This window comes from Manis pentadactyla, chromosome 5 (genome assembly GCF_030020395.1).
Source record: "Manis pentadactyla isolate mManPen7 chromosome 5, mManPen7.hap1, whole genome shotgun sequence".
NCBI classification, from domain to species: Eukaryota; Metazoa; Chordata; class Mammalia; order Pholidota; family Manidae; genus Manis; species Manis pentadactyla.
The window spans coordinates 73,712,151-73,718,814 of record NC_080023.1 but is presented as its reverse complement, the minus strand read 5'-3'; positions in this window follow the sequence as shown (position 1 = coordinate 73,718,814).

Below are 6,664 nucleotides of genomic sequence, written 5' to 3'. Positions count from 1 at the left end.
AACTTTAATTATAGGTTTCATGAAGAAAAAGACTGCAAATATCTATCTTACATATTGAAAAACAGATTTTCAATTAGAAGATTGCTTAGAGCCACGTGCACTTCACTAACTGCCACCAACTGAGCAAGGGCCATAAACCTGAAGTGCTTATTTCTGAGTATGAATGACATTATCAGGAAAGTTACATTGTCAAAATTGATTATTTGGGAGGATTTCTTCTTTGATACTGTACTTTATTATCTAAATTGAATGTATCTAATTGGAAATTCACAACCCTCTCAGCACCCATTTGGAAGCCAATTGTATTAGTTTACTAGGGCTACCATAACAAAGTCCCACAGACCAAGCAGCTGTAAAAACAAAAATTTATTTTCTTACAATTCTGGAGATAAATCTCCAGAGATCAAAGTGTTGGCAGGACTGGTCTCTTTTGAGGCTTCTCTCCTTGGCTTGTAGATGTCTGTCTTCACCCTGTGTCTGTACGTGGTCTTCCCTCTGTGTGTGTCTGTTCAATTTCCTCTCCTTAGAAGAATACCAGTCATACTGAATTTGGGCCCATTCTAATGACCTCACTTTAACTTAACTGCTTCTATAAGATCGTATCTCCAAATAGTCACAGTCTGAAGCACTAGGGGTGAGGACTTCAACATATGAATTTTGGAGGAACACAACTCTTAGGCCTATAACACTATAAAAAATCCAGAAATAGCAAAATTAGAGCCACCAGATCAATAAATCATATTTAGTAAGAGTTTATTGCACATATAAGAACAATTCTAAAAGTGGGGGCTTTAATATTTTAAAACTGAGATGAAGGTCAGAGGTATGATGTTACAGATGGTGTGAAAAGTGAAAATGAGGAAGCTATCTAAGCTTTAATATCTGGTCATTACAATGGGGGTTTCCACATAGCAGGCAATAAAAGTGATTATCTTGTACCCTTTTTAGGAAAATGGCAAGTTTCTTTTGTGATAATAGGAGGCATTTACAAGAAATAACCTGAATTAACTTTTACTTATGTTTATGAAATAAGCTGAATTTAGTTTTGCTATGTGGCTTAACTGGCTTTGTCTGCCAGGGAATTTCCTGGTCTTCAGTTTATACTTAATTTAACAACACTAATTCACAGATTTCCAACATTTTTCATTTGAGTCAGGTGAAACAAAGCAGTCCCAGATAATTGTTTCTATACAGAAAGATTATATCTGAATTCTATTCCGACCCAAGTGTGGGGAAGTTGGAGTCCCTAAGACCAGGATCCTCACTGAACTTAAACCACCTGATGATGTAATTGGCCTGTTGCTAGGCTACTGCTTCCACAGCTTTAGGCAATAAGCCATTATTGTGCTATATAGAGAGCTTGGCCCAGTGCTCTGGGTGGAGGCAGAGACATTAGTGTTCGACCTACCACTGAAGAACAAGCCGGGTAATAAACCCTTTCACCCTAAAGAACATTCTGCTATCAATTTCTTTGGTCACACTGAATCCATAGCAAACTTGCCCTGGACTGAAATTCATTGGCAAGACAATTGGCGTAGTCAGCGGGATTCATTGTTGACCAAGGAATAAGACAAGCTGCCTTTATGGGAGGGGTGCTTCAGCGGGCTGCCCCTGTGAATGGGGAAACAGTGGATCATCCCCCAATGGGTATGTGGTCTGAGGTGGCTTGCCTCCTAGAGGGCTGGGCCCCACCCCAGGACTAGAGGGAAGTGGAAGTGACACCTGAAACAGTAGGGGTGGCCCTTGGTATAGTAAGCAGATCCTTTGAGAAGCAGAGTGCCTATGAGGCAGCGGGGACTGTGGGTTGGCTGCTTCTCACAGTATTAAGAAGGTCTACAGAGGAGACCCAAGAAATGGCAGCATGAGAATGTGAGCTGCAAACTTCTGTGGATTCCCTGAAGAAAGAGATGGCATTAATACGAGAGCACCAGCAGCAAGGTGCCATTGGAGATGAGATGGCAGTGCTGCCAGGTGCTCTGAAGGAGGAAGAGGCCATCAAGGAAAAAGACAAACTCCTGAGGGAAGCACAGGCAGAGGAGGTATGAATGTCAGCTGCACAGCATTGAGGTGAAGGTAAGAGAGCTTCTGAAGACTGAGGTAGCATTGAGGTGAGGCACAGTAGAAATGGTAAAGGTTGTAGCAGAGGAGGCACTTGGGGGAGGGGAGAGAAAGGTGCCATCAGCCCCAGAAATGGAGGAGCTGGAGAAGGATGAAGGGATGGTGCAGGAGGCACTAGCACCTCCTGTATTGAAAGCACACCCAGTGGTTGTAAAGAAAATAAAGACCCAGCAGCCGAAAGTTCCCCAAGGAGAGGAGCAGCCCCCTCCCCAGGTCGTGGAGCACTCTATGGTCTGCTCCTTTACTCAGGCTGAGCTGGTGGATTTGGGCTCCTGGTTTAGACAGAAGCCCTCAGAGTCAATATCAGCTTGGCTCCTGCATCTGTGGGACTTAGGGGTGGATGGAATTGTTCTATCGGGATCAGAGATGGGAAAGCTGGCTTCCCTGACAGTGCAGCCTACCTTGAGGCAGCGATTACAAAATGCACATCAGACCTCAGAGAGTCACTCCCTCCTCGATTGGCTTATGGCTGCACTTCATGCTGTGTGGCCCAATCAGGATGATCTGCCATCCTCTCCTGTTAGATGGCAGACATATGATGAACTCCAACAGGTGCTACAAGAGCTAGGCATAAGAAATGCCATCTCCAAAAATCTCTTGGACATAAACATGAGTGACTTCTTCATGAACATATCTCCCTGGCAAGGGAAACAAAAGCAAAAATGAACAAGTGGGACTATATCAAGCTGAAAAGCTTCCGCACAGCAAAGGATACCATCAATAAAACAAAAAGGTACCCTACAGTATGGGAGATTATAGTCATAAATGACAGATCCGATAAAGGGTTGACATCCAAAATATATAAAGAGCTCACGCACCTCAACAAACAAAAAGTGAACAATACAATTAAAAAATGGGCACAGGAGCTGAATAGACAGTTCTCCAAAGAAGAAATTAAGATGGCCAACAGACACATGAAAAGATGCTCCACATCGCTAATCATCAGAGAAATGCAAATTAAAACTCCAATGAGATATCACCTCACACCAGTAAGGATTGCCACCACCCAAAAGACAAACAACAACAAATGTTGGCGAGGTTGTGGAGAAAGGGGAACCCTCTTACACTGCTGGTGGGAATGCAAAATAGTTCAACCATTGTGGAAAGCAGTATGGAGGTTCCTCAAAATGCTCAAAATAGAAATACCATTTGACCCAGTAATTCCACTTCTAGGAATTTACCCTAAGAATGCAGCACTCCAGTTTGAAAAAGACAGATGCACCCCTATGTTTATTGCAGCCTTATTTACAATAGCCAAGAAATGGAAGCAACCTAAGTGTCCATCAACAGATGACTGGATAAAGAAGATGTGGTACATAAACACAATGGAATATTATTCAGCCATAAGAAGAAAACAAATCCTACCATTTGCAACAACATGGATGGAGCTAGAGGGTATTATGCTCAGTGAAATAAGCCAGGCAGAGAAAGACAAGTACCAAATGATTTCACTCATCTGTGGAGTATAAGAACAAAGAAAAACTGAAGGAACAAAACAGCAGCAGACTCACAGAACCCAAGAATGGACTAATGGTTGCCAAAGGGAAAGGGACTGGGTAGGAGGGGTAGGAAGGGAGGGATAAGGGCAGGGAAAAAGAAAGGGGGCCTTACGATTAGCATGTATAATGGGGGGGCATAGGGAGGGATGTGCAACACAGAGAAGACAAGTAGTGAGTCTACACCATTTTACTATGCTGATGGACAGTGACTGTAATGGGGTTTGTCAGGAGAGACTTGGTGAAGGGGGAGTCTAGTAACCATAATGTTCTTCATGTAATTGTAGATTAATGATAATAAAATGAATTTTTTAAAAAAGAAATGCCATCTATATTCCAGACAATTATGACCCAGATGAAGAGATTTTCACTACTGGGATGAGAAATATTGTATGGCAAATGGCTCCTACATCCCTCTTTGGCCATTCTTTCCACTCACTTAGGGCGTCCCATAAGCGAGGTGACACATACAGTAGCAGACTTAGGAGAGGCTGAAGCAATGAGAATCTGGAAAGAAATAAGACCTGTTACTCACAAGAAGAATTTACAGGGCCCCATGAAGGTTACAAGGACCCAGATGTGGGTTGATTGAATATGGACAGGAGCAGATGGAAGGAAATTAGATTGGAAGTCAAATAGGATCTTATTAGAGCTATGGCAACAGCTGAAACCAGAGCAGCAGTTCCAGCCATTAAGACCAAAGAGTCAGAGGTCAGAGACAGAGCCATAAGTCCAGCCTGTGTGTTTGCAAGAATTCCTGCTAGAAAGTAAGCCAATCAGAGTGAAAAAAAGCCCAAATCCCTTTGGGAATAGGGCATCTACTCCCAAAGGAGTATACTGTGTATATATCTCCTATTCCTGAGTATATTTGGGGGATTGATATCCTGCAGGGTCTATGGTTGCAGACCACTGCAGGTGAGTTCAGACTGAGAGTACATGTGGTGATGGCAGTTCTGAGGGGACATGCTAGGCACCAACCCATAAGTTTGCCTGTGCCTCAGTGGGTGACTAATACCAAACACTACAAACTGCCTGGAGGGCATAAAGAGATTGGAGAAATTTCCAGGAGCTGGAAAAGGTGGGTATTATAAAGCCCACCCATAGTCCTTTCAATTCCCCAGTGTGGCTGGCCAGTAAAAGAAGCCAGATCGCTCCTGGCATATGACTGTGGATTACAGAGAACTGAATAAGGTCATACCCCCTACGCACGCTGCTGTCCCCTCTATTGCAGGCTTGATGGATACCCTCAGCCATGAACTAGGAACATACCATTATGTGGTAGATCTTGCTAATGCCTTCTTTTCCATTGACATTGAGCAGGAAAGTTCAGGAACAATTTGCCTTCATATGGGAAGGACGGCAATGGACTTTCACTGTCCTCCCATAGGAATACCTCCATAGCCCCACCATCTGTCATGGACTTGTAGCCCAGGATTTGGTTACATTGGAGAAACTGCCAATGGTGCGGCTGTGCCATTATACTGATGATGTCATGCTCACATCTGATTCTCTTTCAGATCTAGAAGGTCTGATCTGCAACATTTACAGGAGAAAGGATGGGCTGTGAACAGCAGCAAGGTTCAGGTACCTGCTTTGCCTGTCAAATTCTTGGGGGTCGTCTGGTCGGGTAAGACCAAAGTGATACCAGAAGCAGTTATATATAAAGTCCAGGCCTCTCCCTACCCCCACAATCGTAGCATTGCTACAGGAGTTTTGGGGTCTTCTAGGCTACTGGAGAGTGTTTATCCCACACATGGCACAAATTCTGAAGCCTTTATACTGGTTGATACAAAAGGGCGTCAGGTGGGACTAGGATGAGACATGTTCATCTGCCTTTACTACAATAAAACAGGCAGTCAAGGCCATGCAGGCCTTGAGTGTGATAGACCCATCAAGGCCCTGTGAGCTGGACGTTCATGTTGCTAAAGATGGTTATGGCTGGGTTCTCTGGCAGTGGCTTGAATGAACTCGCCAACCTGTTGGATTCTGGTCACAACTCTGGAAAGGGGCAGAAGTACAATACACTTTGATAGAAAAACAACTAGCTGCCGTGTATCATGCCTTGGTGGCTACAGAACCCATCACTGGAATGGCCCCAATAAAGGTAATAACCACCTATCCCATCTTGGAGTGGGTACAAGACTGGACCCAAAAGCCAAAGAGTGGTATGGCACAAACACCCATACTAGCCAAGTGGGGTGCTTACCTACAGCAGTGTAGTGCCCTCTCTAGTAGCCCCTTGAGTGAAGAACTCCAATGCATGTTGGGGCCGGTGACATATACTAGTGAAAATCAGGAAGAACTTGCTTTTGAACCGTTAGTAGCAGAGAGTCCCTATTGGGAGGGAAAAGCCCCTATACCCGAAGAAGCATGGTACATAGATGGCTCCAGCCATGGGCAGCCCCAAAAATGGAGGGCCATGGCTTTCCATCCTAAGACTGAGACAATATGGATGGAAGATGGTGAGGGGAAGAGCAGCCAATGGGCAGAGTTGTGAGCTGTGTGGCTTGTGATCAGCCAGGAGCCCTTCCCTATAGTTGTCTGCACTGCAGGTGGCCTGTCTATCAGGGCTTGACCCTGTGGCTGCCAACCTGGTACCATGCTAACTGGCTGGTGGGTCACTGACCCCTTTGGTGGCAAGAATTGTGGCAAGACTTATGGGCCTGTTGTCAGACTAAAATAATTGCAGTATACCATGTGACAGGTCATTTGCCACTGTCATCCCCAGGAAATGATGATGCAGATAAATTGGCCCAGATATGTTGGTTAGAAGAAAAGCCTGCCTCTGATATAGCCCAATGGCTACATCAGCGTTTGTTGCATGTGGGGCAAAAGACAATGTGGGCTGTAGCCCGTCGGTGGGGCTTGCCTTTGACCTTCAAAGAAGTTAGTAGAGCCTGGCAGGAGTGTGTCATGACCTCCAAAAGGGACTTATACCTAGTTCCACAACAACATGGGACAATAGCTGAGGGGCCTATACCCTTAGTCAGGTGGCAGATAGACTATATTGAACCTCTGCCTGTGTCAGAGGATATTGGTATGCAATGACT